Here is a 13,906-nt window from a genome sequence, read left to right on the forward strand (position 1 = left end):
AAGAATGCAGTGTAGTCATTTTGAAAAGCTTCCCAGAAAAGCTTAAAGATCCCGGGAGCTTTATGATACCATGCATATTAGAGGGTAATTGCACCAAGACAGCTTTATGTGATCTTGGGGCAAGTACCAACCTAATACCTGCATCCACTATCAGAAAGCTTGGTTTAACTGAAGAAGTCAAACCAACCCGGATATGTCTCCAACTTGCTGATGGCTCCATTAAATACCCATCAGGCGTGATTGAAGACATGATTATCAGGGTTGGGCCATTCGCCATTCCCACTGACTTTGTAGTGCTGGAAATAGAGGAGCACAAGAGTGCTACTCTCATTCTAGGAAGACCTTTCCTAGCAACTGGACGAACTCTCATTGATGTCCAAAAGGGGGAAGTAACCTTGAGAGTCAATAAGGATGAGTTTAAGTTAAATGCTGTCAAAGCCATGCAGCATCCAAACACACCAAAAGACTGCATGAAAGTTGATCTTATTGACTCTTTGGTAGAGGAGATCAACATGGCTGAGAGTCTCGAATCAGAGCTAGAAAACATCTTTAAAGATGTCAAGCCTGATCTGGAGGATTCATAGGAAATAAAAGAGCCTCTGAAAATTCCTCAGGAAGAGGAAAAACCTCCTAAACCCGAGCTCAAACCACTACCACCATCCCTGAAATATGCATTTCTAGGAGAAGGTGACACTTTTTCGGTGATCATAAGCTCTGCTTTAAATCCACAGGAAGAGGAAACACTACTTCAAGTGCTAAGGACACACAAGACAGCTCTTGAGTGGTCCATAAGTGATCTTAAGGGCATCAGCCCAGCAAGATGCATGCACAAGATCCTATTGGAGGACAATGCTAAGCCAGTGGTTCAACCACAGAGGCGGCTAAATCCAGCCATGAAGGAAGTGGTGCAGAAAGAGGTCACCAAGTTACTGGAGGCTGGGATTATTTATCCTATTTCTGATAGCCCCTGGGTGAGCCCTGTCCAAGTTTTTCCCAAGAAGGGAGGCATGACAGTGATTCATAATGAAAAAAATGAACTGGTTCCTACAAGAACAGTTACAGGGTGGCGTATGTGTATTGACTACAGAAGGCTCAATACAGCCACCAGGAAGGATCACTTTCCTTTACCATTCATAGACCAGATGCTAGAGAGACTAGCAGGTCATGAATATTACTACTTTTTGGATGGCTTTTCAGGCTACAACCAAATTGCAGTAGATCCTCAGGACCAAGAGAAAACAGCATTCACATGTCCTTTTGGAGTGTTTGCCTACAGAAGGATGTCTTTTGGTCTGTGCAATGCACCTGTAACCTCTCAGAAGTGCATGCTCTCTATCTTCTCTGATATGGTAGAGAAATTCTTGGAAGTCTTCATGGATGACTTTTCAGTATTTGGAGACTCATTCAGCTCCTGCCTTGACCATTTAGCACTTGTTCTGAAAAGATGCCAAGAGACCAACCTGGTTTTAAACTGGGAAAAATGTCACTTTATGGTGACTGAAGGAATTGTCCTTAGGCATAAAATTTTAAACAAGGGAATAGAAGTGGATCAAGCTAAAGTGGAAGTAATTGAAAAACTACCACCACCTGCCAATGTTAAGGCAATTAGAAGCTTTCTGGGGCATGCAGGATTCTATAGGATGTTTATAAAGGATTTTTCAAAAATTGCAAAACTTCTAAGCAACCTGCTAGCTGCTGACACGCCATTTGTGTTTGACACAGAGTGTATGCAGGCGTTTGAAACTCTGAAAGCTAAGCTGGTCACAGCACCAGTTATTTCTGCACCAGACTGGACATTACCATTCGAACTAATGTGTGATGCCAGTGACCATGCCATTGGTGCAGTATTGGGACAGAGGCATAACAAGCTTCTGCATGTCATTTATTATGCTAGCCGTGTTTTAAATGATGCCCAAAAAATTACACAACCACAGAAAAGGAATTACTTGCAGTGGTTTATGCCATTGACAAGTTTAGATCATACTTAGTAGGATCAAAAGTGATTGTGTACACTGACCATGCTGCTCTTAAATATCTACTTACAAAGCAGGATTCAAAACCCAGGCTCATAAGATGGGTGTTGCTTCTGCAAGAGTTTAACATAGAAATAAGAGACAGAAAAGGGACAGAAAACCAAGTGGCTAATCATCTATCCCCGATAGAACCAGTAGAAGGGGCGTCCTTTCCCTCTATTGAGATCTCTGAAACCTTTCCAGATGAGCAATTGTTTGCCATTCAGGAAACACCATGGTTTGCAGACATTGCAAACTATAAAGCTGCAAGATTTATACCCAAGGAGTACAGCAGGCAACAAAAGAAAAAATTAATTACTGATGCAAAGTACTACTTGTGGGATGAACCCTATCTCTTTAAGAGATGTGCAGACGGAATAATCCGTAGGTGTGTGCCTAGAGAAGAAGCACAGAAGATCTTATGGCATTGCCATGGGTCACAATATGGAGGCCATTTCGGAGGTGAGCGAACAGCCACCAAGGTCCTCCAATGTGGCTTCTACTGGCCTACCCTCTATAGAGATTCCCGAGAGTTTGTACGTAACTGTGACAGTTGCCAGAGGGCTGGTAATATGCTTCATGGTTACTGATAAACCATTATTTTATGATTTATATTGTGCTTAATTGTGTGGTTTTATCAAATCTTTACCCACTTATTCATTAAATAAGCATGCATTTATAATTCCTTCCTAAAAATGCTTTATGGTTGAAAACTTGCTTCCTAGAGACTTTTAATTTTGTATTTTAACTCCCCTTTATTCCATTCGATGCCGTGATCTGTGTGTTAAGTGTTTCAGGCTTTATAGGGCATGAATGACTTGGAGATTGGAAAGGAAGTTTGCAAAAATGGAAGGAACACAAGAAATTAAGGAGATGACCAGCGAGAAGTGACGCGGACGCATGGCTCACGCGACCGCGCAGATTGGAGACTGCACCAGTGTCGCGAAGGCGTGGACGACGCGCACGCGTGGCAAGGCAAAATGCTGGATGACGCGAACGCCTGGATGACGTGATCGCGTGACATGCGCGATCTGCAGAATTCGCTGGGGGAAATTTTGGGCCCTGTTTTGAACCAGTTTTCGGCCCAGAAAAGCAGATTAGAGCAAGGGAACATGCAGAGACAGAACAGAACATTCATTCCACATAGTTTTAGTTTTTTAGATCTGATTTTACCTCTCCTCTAGTTTTTCTCTCTACACATCCATAGTTCTTAGGATTTGATTTTATTTCTTTTTGGATCGGAACATTGGGAAGAGTTATTACCTCCGTCAAGACTTTGTCATTCTAGTTTGTTTCCTTACTTGTCACTTACTCTTTCATGTTCTGTATTTACTCAGAGTTATTCTTGGATTATTTCTAGAGTTTATTTATATAAGAACTATTTTTATTTTTAATTGATCTTTTAATTATTATTTATCATGTCTTCCTTTACTTCTCTTTCTTATGTTATGAAATTTACATTCACAATGAGCGAGTAGTTCCATAACTTGATTGGGAGATGATTGAAAGGAAACCTTGAGTTGGATTACTTAAAAGAAAAAATTGTAATTGGGTTTATTGTTGGACCGCCTTCTAGTTATTGACACTAGTCCTTCCCAAGGGAGAGGATTAGGACTTGTGACTAGAAATAGTTTTCCAACTTGCTTGACTTCCCTCTACCTAGTAAAGGGTAACTAAGCAGAACAACCTCCAATTATCAATTAATCTTGAGAGTACTCCAACAAGAATAGGGCTTCCAACTAATCTACTCCCAGTCAAGGTTTTTATTTAAAATTACATAATTTCTCTAATTTAATTCCTGCTTATCAACTCAACCCATTTTGGAAAACATCTGATTAATAAAATAGCACATCTTTCTGCAACTCGTTGGGAGACGACCTGGGATTCATACTCCCAGTATTTTAATTTTAATTTTGTGACAATCCTTCTAAATTGATAAGTGGATTTTTGGTTGGTTAAGAACTGTACTTGCAACGTATCTCTTATAATAAATTCTTAACTCGTCAATTTCCGCTATGTCAATGTTTGGCGCCGTTGCCGGGGAGTTGCAACTGAGTGCTAAGTTATTGATTGAAATTTATTTATTTTCATTTTATTTTATTTTTGCTACTATGAGCTACATGTTTCTTTCGATAAATGACGCGTTCACTTCTAGATCCAAGCTTGCCAGTATTTGATCCTGAGATTGAAAGAACTATCTCACAAATAAGGCAAGCTCGGCGTCGGTTAATCCTCTCTGAGGGCGAATCTGAAACGTCACTTGAGGAAAAAACAAGCTCCCTTTCTGCTGATTCGGTTGATTTACGTGTAGGTGACATGGCAGCACCTAGGAGAATTACTATCCAGGAGGCTGGAGCCCCTGATTTCACAATGCAACCGTTTCAAGCGCATCACTCAGCAGTGGCTACAGACTTTAAAATAAAGACTGCACTGCTCAACTTGATGCCTAAGTTTCATGGCTTACCTGCTCAAGAGCCTATCAAGCACCTGAGGAATTTCCAAGCAGCCTGTTCTACTGTCAGGTGTGATGGTGCAGATAAAACTTCTATTCTGTTGAAAGCTTTCCCATTCTCTCTTGAGGAAAAAGCAAGAGAGTGGTACTACACTTAACCCGCAGCAACCGTTTTTGACTGGGATACGCTCAGAAGAGAATTTTTGGAAAAATTCTTTCCAGTCGAAGTTACTGATAAACTGAGGAAGGACATTTCCATGATTGTCCAGGACGAATCCGAGACTCTCTATGAATATTGGGAGCGCTTCAACAATCTTCTGGAAGCATGCCCCCACCATATGATTGACAAGATAGTGTTGCTCGGCTACGTCACACAAGGCATGAGGCCCCAAGATAAAACCACATTGGAGAGTGCTAGCAATGGGTCTATAAAAAAGTACAAGACCACTGATGAGGCATGGCAATTGATCAGTGACTTGGCTGAGTCTACAAGGAATCACAGGCAGAAACAAAGTCGCTCAAAGGCTGTTGCAGAGGTATCTTCTAGCAAAGAAACTATTGCTCTGGCTCAGAGTATATGTGAAATGACCAACTTACTGAAGCAGATGCAGCTGAGTCAACAACAAGCATAGCAAAGGCAACAGTTAGTCCCACAGAGAGTGTGTGGGATCTGCGCCGATTACAACCATTATACTGATGAATGTCCGTAGCTCCAGCAGGAAGACAATACTGTGGCAGCCACTCATAACTTCTATAACCGCCCTAACCAAGGGTACAATCAAGGTGGCAGTTACAGCCATGGATGGCAGGACAACTCTAACCAGAATTGGAGGGACAACAATAACAGAGGAGGTAGAGACAATCAAGGATATCAGAGGTGGAATAATAACAACAACAGGCAGCAGAACCAGAACCAGCCTTACAGAGCACGCCACCTGAGGCAGTTGGTGTGCGAAATCGTGATCATTGCTTCCTTGGTAACGGCGCTAAAAACTCAATATGCACGTTCATGATCTTAATTCTATTTCACAACTTTGTACAACTAACCAGCAAGTGTACTGGGTCGTCCAAGTAATAAACCTTACCTGAGTAAGGGTCGATCCCACGGAGATTGTTGGTATGAAGCAAGCTATGGTCATCTTTTAAATCTCAGTCAGGCGGATATTAAATTGTATTAAGAAATTATAGTGGATGAAAATAAATAAAATAGGATAGAGATACTTATGTAAAATATTGGTGAGAATTTCAGATAAGCGTATAGAGATGCTTTCGTTCCTCTGAACCTCTGCTTTCCTACTGTCTTCATCCAATCTTTCCTACTCCTTTCCATGGCAAGCTGTATGTAGGGCATCACCGTTGTCAATAGCTACATCCCATCCTCTCTGTGAAAATGGTCCGATGCGCTGTCACTGCATGGCTAATCATCTGGAGGTTCTCGATCATACTGGAATAGGATTCACCCTCCTTTTGCGTCTGTCACTACGCCCAGTACTCGCGAGTTTGAAGTTCGTCACAGCCATCCCTTCCCGGATCCTACTCGGAATACCACAGACAAGGTTTAGAATTTCCGGATCTCAGGAATGGCCATCCATGGGTTCTAACTTATACCACGAAGATTCTAATATCTCGGACTCGGTCCTCTGTATTAGATATCCAAGAGATACTCATTCTAGCTTGTTTGCATGTAGAACGGAAGTGTTTATCAGGCACGCGTTCGTAGGTGAGAATGATGATGAGCGTCACATAATCATCACATTCATCATGTTCTTGGGTGCGAATGGATATCTTAGAATAGGAATAAGCTTGAATTGAATAGAAAAACAGTAGTACTTTGTATTAATTCATGAGGAACAGCAGAGCTCCACACCTTAATCTATGGAGTGTAGAAACTCTACCGTTGAAAATACATAAGTGATAATGGTCCAGGCATAGCCGAATGGCCAGCCCCCATGAAAGTCTAAGATAGCATAAAACTAATCAAAGATGATCCGAAGATCGCATAAATTCCTATTTATACTAAACTAGTTACTAGGGTTTACAGAAATGAGTAAATGATGCAGAAATTCACTTCCGGGGCCCACTTGGTGTGTGCTTGGGCTGAGCTTGAAGTTTACACGTGGAGAGGTCATTCTTGAAGTTGAACGCCAGTTTGTAACGTGTTTCTGGCATTGAACTCCACTTTGCAACTTGTTTCTGGCGCTGAACGCAAGACTACAACATAGAACTGGCGTTCAATGCCAGTTTGCGTCATCTAAACTCGAGAAAATATAGACTATTATATATTTCTGGAAAGCCCTGGATGTCTACTTTCCAACGCAATTGGAAGCACACCATTTGGAGTTCTGTAGCTCCAGAAAATCCACTTTGAGTGCAGGGAGGTCAGAATCCAACAGTATCTGCAGTCCTTCTTCAACCTCTGAATCTGATTTTTGCTCAAGTCCCTCAATTTCAGCCAGAAAATATCTGAAATCACAGGAAAATATACAAACTCATAGTAAAGTCCAAAAATATAATTTTTATTTAAAAACTAATAAAAATATACTAAAAACTAGCTAAATCATACTAAAAACTATGTAAAAACAATGCCAAAAAGCGTATAAATTATCCGCTCATCACAACACCAAACTTAAATTGTTGCTTGTCCCCAAGCAACTGAAAATAATATAGGATAAAAAGAAGAGAATATACTATAAATTCCAAAATATCAATGAAACTTAGTTCCAATCAGATGAGTGGGACTTGTAGCTTTTTGCCTCTTAAATAGTTTTGGCATCTCGCTTTATCCATTGAGGTTCAGAATGATTGGCATCTATAGGAACTCAGAGTTCAGATAGTGTTATTGATTCTCCTAGTTCAATATGTTGATTCCTAAACACAGTTACTTTATGAGTCTTGGCCGTGGCCCTAAGCACTTTGTTTTCCAGTATTACCACCGGATACATAAATGCCACAGACACATAATTGGGTGAACCTTTTCAGATTGTGACTCAGCTTTGCTAAAGTCCCCAATTAGAGGTGTCCAGGGTTCTTAAGCACACTCTTTTTTTGCTTTGGACCTTGACTTTAACCGCTCAGTCTCAAGTTTTCACTTGACACCTTCACACCACAAGCACATGGTTAGGGACAGCTTGGTTTAGCCGCTTAGGCTAGGATTTTATTCTTGTAGGCCCTCCTATCCACTGATGCTCAAAGCCTTGGATCCTTTTTATTTACTCTTGCCTTTTGGTTTTAAGGGCTATTGGCTTTTTTCTCTTGCCTTTTGGTTTTAAGAGCTTTTGGCTTTTTCTGCTTGCTTTTTCTTTTTCTTTCTCTCTTTTTTTTTCTACAAGCTTTTGTATTCACTGCTTTTTCTTGCTTCAAGAATCATTTTTATGATTTTTCAGATTATCAAATAACATGTCTCCTTTTTCCTTATTCTTCAAGAGCCAACATATTTAACATTCATAAACATCAACTTCAAAAGACATATGCACTGTTCAAGCATTCATTCAGAAAACAAAAAGTATTGTCACCACATCAAAATAATTAAACTAGTTTCAAGGATGAATTCGAAACCCTGTACTTCTTGTTCTTTTGTTTTTAAAATAGTTTTCATTTAAGAGAAGTGATGGATTCATATTCATGACTTTAAGGCATAGACACTTAGACACTAGTGATCATACAGTAAAGACACAAACATAAATAAAACATAAAGCTCAAAAATCGAAAAAACAGGAAAATAAATAAACAAGGAGATTAAGGAATGAGTCCACCTTAGTGAGGGTGGCGTCTTCCTCTTCTTGAAGAACCAATGGTGCTCTTGAGCTCCTCTATGTCTCTTCTTTGTCTTTGTTGTTCCTCCCTCATAGCTCTTTGATCTTCTCTAATTTCATGGAGGATGATGGAATGCTCTTGGTGCTCCATCCTTAGTTGTCCCATGTTGGAACTTAATTCTCCTACGGAGGTGTTGATTTGCTCCCAATAGTTTTGTGGAGAAAAGTGCATCCCTTGAGGCATTAGTGGTTATGGAAAAACAAAAAAAGCAATGCTTTTTCCACACCAAACTTAAAATGTTTGCTCATCCTCGAGCAAAAGAAGAAAGAGGATGAGAAAAAGAAGAGATGGAGGAGATGGAGGTGTGTGAATGGTTCGGCCACTGGGGGTTTTAGGTGGTTATGATGTGTGAAAAGGAAGGAGTGATGGTTTGAATTTGAGTGGGTGGGTGTAGGTGGGTGTATGATGGTTTTGGAGGGGAATTGGAGGTGATTGGTGGAGGTTATTTTGGGGAAGGGTGTTTATTGGGAAGAGAGGATGAATGTTGAGAAGAGGGAAGAATATGAGTAGAGGTAGGTGGGTATCCTGTGGGGTCCACAGATGCTGAGATGATCCTGTGGGGTCCACAGATTCTGAGGTGTCAAGGATTTGCATCCCTGCACCAATTAGGCATGTAAAACGCCTTTGCATGCAATTCTGGCGTTTAAACGCTGAATTGATGCTTGTTCTGGGCGTTCAACACCCAGATGCAGCATGTTTCTGGCGTTGAACGCCAGTTCTATGCTTGTTTCTGGCGTTCAGCGCCAGCTCTTCCCAGGGTGCATTCCTGGCATTTGAACGCCAGGATGTTGCTTGTTTCTGGCGTTCAACGCCAGATCCATGCTCTGTTCTGGCGTTGAACGCCAGCCAGATGCTCCTTACTGGCGTTTAAACGCTAGTAAGTCCTTCCTCCAGGGTGTGATTTTTCTTCTGCTGTTTTTGATTCTGTTTTTAATTTTTGTATTTATTTTGTGACTTCACATGATCATGAACCTAATAAAACATGAAAGAACAATGAAAATAAAAATAAAATTAGATAAATAAAAATTGGGTTGCCTCCCAACAAGTGCTTCTTTAATGTCACTAGCTTGACAGTGGGCTCTCACGGAGCCACACAGGTGATCAGGTTAATTTAATAGACTCCCAACACCAAACTTGGAGTTTGGATATGGGAGTTCAACACCAAACTTAGAGTTTGGCTGAGGCCTCCCAACACCAAACTTAGAGTTTGACTGTGGGGGCTTTAGTTGACTCTGTACTGAGAGAAGCTTCTCATGCTTTCTCTCCATGGTTACAGAAGGAGATCCTTGAGTTTTAAACACAAGGTTGTCCTCATTCAGTTGAAGGACCAACTCTCCTCTATCTACATCAATCACAGCTCTTGTTGTGGCTAAGAAGGGTCTTCCAAGGATGATGGATTCATCCTCATCCTTTCCAGTGTCTAGGATTATGAAATCAGCAGGGATGTAAAGGCCTTTAACCTTTACTATCATGTCCTCTACTAGTCCATAAGCCATTTTCATAGATTTGTCTGCCATCTCTAATGAGAAATTGGCATCCTGTACCTCAAGGATTCCTAGTTTCTCCATTACAGAGAGTGGCATGAGATTTATCCCTGACCCAAGGTCACATAGAGCCTTTTCAAAGGTCATGGTGCCTATGGTACAAGGTATTAGGAACTTTCCAGGATCCTGTTTCTTCTGAGGTAATGTCAGTTGATCCAGATCATTCAGTTCATTGATGAGCAAGGGATGTTCATCTTCCCAAGTCTCATTGCCAAATAATTTGGCATTCAGCTTCATGATTGCACCAAGGTACTTGGCAACTTGCTCTTCAGTAACATCCTCATTCTCTTCAGAAGAAGAATACTCATCAGAGCTCATGAAGGGCATAAGGAGGTTCATTGGAATCTTTATGGTCTCTAGATGAGCCTCAGATTCCTTTGGTTCCTCAGAGAGAAACTCCTTGTTGATCACTGGACGTCCCAGGAGGTCTTCCTCACTGGGATTCACGTCCTCTTCCGCTTTTGTGGGTTCGGCCATGATTGATATATCAATGGCCTTGCACTCTCTCTTTAGATTCTCTTCTGTATTGCTTGGGAGAGTACTAGGAGGTGTTTCAGTGATTTTCTTACTCAGCTGGCCCACTTGTGCCTCCAAATTTCTTATGGAGGACCTTGTTTCACTCATGATACTTAGAGTAGTCTTGGACAGATCAGAGACTAAGTTTGCTAAATTAGAGGTAATTTGTTCAGAGTTCTCTGTCTGTTGCTGAGAAGATGATGGAAAAGGCTTGCTATTGCTAAACCTGTTTCTTCCACTATTATTAAAGCCTTGTTGAGGCTTTTGTTGATCCTTCTATGAGAGATTTGGATGATTTCTCCATGAGGGATTATAGGTGTTTCCATAAGGTTCACCCATGTAATTCACCTCTGCTATTGCAGGGTTCTCAGGATCATAAGCTTCTTCCTCAGAAGATGCCTCTTGAGTACTGTTGGATGATTCCTTCAATCCATTTAGACTCTGAGAGATCATATTGACTTGCTGAGTCAATATTTTATTCTGAGCCAATATGGCGTTCAGAGTATCAATTTCAAGAACTCCCTTCTTCTGAGGCGTCTCATTATTCACGGAATTTCTCTCAGAAGTATACATGAATTGATTATTTGCAACCATGTTAATAAGTTCTTGAGCTTCTGCAGGCGTTTTCTTTAGGTGAATGGATCCACCTGCAGAATGGTCCAGTGACATCTTGGAGAACTCAGACAGACCATAATAGAATATATCCAGAATGGTCCATTCTGAAAGCATGTCAGGAGGACACCTTTTGGTCATCTGCTTGTATCTTTCCCAAGCTTCATAGAGGGATTCACCATCTTTTTGCTTGAAGGTCTGAACATCCACTCTAAGCTTGCTCAGCTTTTGAGGAGGAAAGAACTTAGCCAAGAAGGCCGTGACCAGCTTATCCCAAGAGTTCAGGCTATCTTTAGGTTGTGAGTCCAACCATGTTCTAGCTCTGTCTCTTACAGCAAAAGGGAAAAGCATGAGCCTGTAGACTTCAGGATCTACTCCATTAGTCTTAACAGTCTCACAGATCTGCAGGAACTCAGTTAAAAACTGGTAGGGATCTTCTGATGGAAGTCCATGGAATTTGTAGTTCTGTTACATTAGAGCAACTAATTGAGGTTTCAGCTCAAAATTGTTTGCTCCAATGGTGGGGATTGAGATGCTTCTTCCATCAAACTTGGAAGTAGGTGTAGTATAATCGCCAAGCATCCTCCTTGCATTATTATTATTTTTGGCTGCCATCTCCTCTTCCTGTTCGAAAATTTCTGTAAGGTTGTCTCTGGATTGTTGTATTTTAGCTTCTCTTAGTTTCCTTTTTAGAGTCCTTTCAGGTTCAGGGTCTACTTCAACAAGAATGTTCTTGTCCTTGCTCCTGCTCATATGAAAAAGAAGATAACAAGAAAAGAAAAGGAATCCTCTATGTCACAGTAAAGAGGTTCCTTATTGTTAGTAGAAGAAGAAAGGGAATAGGAGTGAAGAAGAATAGATAATCCAAACACAAGGGTGAGGATAGGAGCAGAGGTATGAGATGAAAAAAAGTGTTAGTAGATGAATAAATAAAATTGAATTTAAAAATTAAAGTTGAAAATTGAATTTGAAATCAAATTAAATTAAAATTAAAACAATTAGTTAATTAAAAAAAGGAAATTTGAAAAAGAGGGAAGTATTTTCGAAAATTAGAGAGAGAGAGTTAGTTAGGTAGTTTTGAAAAAAGATAAGAATCAAACAAAAAGTAATGTGGTTAATTGAAAAAGATTTGAAAATTAAATTTGAAAAGATAAGAAGATAGGAAGTTAGAAAAGATATTTTAAAATCAAATTTTTGAAAAAGATATAATTTAAAAAGATATGATAGAAAGATATGATTAAAATTAGTTTGAAAAAGATTTGAATTTTAAAATCAAAATTAATGACTTGACTCACAAGTAATCACAAGATATGATTCTAGAACTTAAAGTTTGAATCTTTCTTAACAAGAAAGTAACAAACTTGAAATTTTTGAATCAAAATATTAATTGTTGATAATATTTTCGAAAATTATGAGATAGAATTAAGAAAAAGATTTTTGAAAATTTTTTTTTATAATTTTCGAAAATAAATAAGAAAAATGAAAAAGATTCGATTTTTGAAAAATATTTTGAAAAAGATAAGATTTTCAAATTGAAAATTTGATTTGATTCATAAGAAACAACTAAATTTTAAAAATTTTTGACTAAATCAAATCAAATTTTTGAAAATTATGAGTGAAATAAGGGAAAGATATATTTTTTTTTTGAATTTTTAATGAAGAAAAAGAAAAACATGAAAAAGACTCATAACATAAAAATTATTAATCAAAACACATAATGCATGCGAGAACACTTTGAATGTCAAGATGAACACCAACAACACTTTGAAGATCAAGATGAACATCAAGACTTATTTTTGAAAATTTTTAAGAAAAGAAAAACATGCAAGACACCTGGTGCACGAAATTGTGATGTCCAGGCTCAAACAATCCCTGGCAACGTGAGCAACTTGGTACGCGTAATCGTGATTACACTTTAATTATGGAAAATTCATGGCTCTTTCTTTCCCTGGCAATGGCGCCAAGAACATGGTGCCAATACCATGGTTCACAACTTCGATACAACTAACCAGCAAGTGCACTGGGTCGTCCAAGTAATACCTTACGTGAGTAAGGGTCGAATCCCACGGAGATTGTCGGTATGAAGCAAGCTATGGTCACCTTGCAAATCTCAGTTAGGCAGATATAAATTGATAATGGTGTTTTCGAATATTAATTAATAGAATAGGGATAGAAATACTTATGCAGATCATTGGTGAGAATTTCAGATAAGCGAATGGAGATGCTTTCGTCCCTCTGAACCTCTGCTTTCCTGCTATCTTCATCCAATCAGTCTTACTCCTTTCCATGGCTGGCTTTATGCAAGGGCATCACCGTTGTCAGTGGCTACATCCCCTCCTCTCAGTGAAAAATATGCTCACATGCTCTGTCACAGCACGGCTAATCATCTGTCGGTTCCCGATCATGCTGGAATAGGATTCACCCTCCTTTTGCGTCTGTCACTAACGCCCAGCACTCGCGAGTTTGAAGCTCGTCACAGTCATTCAATCATTGAATCCTACTCGGAATACCACAGACAAGGTTTAGGCTTTCCGGATTCTCTTGAATGCCGCCATCATTCTAGCTTACGCCACGAAGATTCTGATTAGGAGATCTAAGAGATATTCATTCTAGCTTATTTCATGTAGAACGGAAGTGTTTGTCAGGCACGTGTTCATAGGGGAGAATGGTGATGAGCGTCACACATAATCATCACCTTCATCACGTTCTTGGGTGAGAATGGATATCTTAGAAGCGAAATAAGATGAATTGAATAGAAAACAGTAGTACTTTGCATTAATTTTTGAGGAACAGCAGAGCTCCACACCTTAATCTATGGAGTGTAGAAACTCTACCGTATGAAAATACATAAGTGAAGGTCCAGGCATGGCCGAGATGGCCAGCCCCTCTGATCTAAGAACAATGCATTAAAAGATGATCCTAAGATCCTAAGATGATCAAAAGATAATCCAAAGATT

General features: G+C 39.7%; 1 non-coding gene across 1 annotated transcript; it reads left to right on the top strand.

Moving 5' to 3' along the window:
- Nucleotides 1-11,060: 11,060 nt before the first annotated feature.
- LOC148562100 (small nucleolar RNA R71) lies at nucleotides 11,061-11,168 on the top strand. Its single transcript, XR_015887130.1, has one exon. It is a non-coding gene; the product is annotated as a small nucleolar RNA R71 (small nucleolar RNA).
- The last annotated feature ends 2,738 nt before the right edge of the window (nucleotides 11,169-13,906 follow it).

Source organism: Arachis ipaensis, chromosome B6 (assembly GCF_059453495.1).
Source record: "Arachis ipaensis isolate K30076 ecotype BB chromosome B6, ASM5945349v1, whole genome shotgun sequence".
NCBI classification, from domain to species: domain Eukaryota; kingdom Viridiplantae; phylum Streptophyta; class Magnoliopsida; order Fabales; family Fabaceae; genus Arachis; species Arachis ipaensis.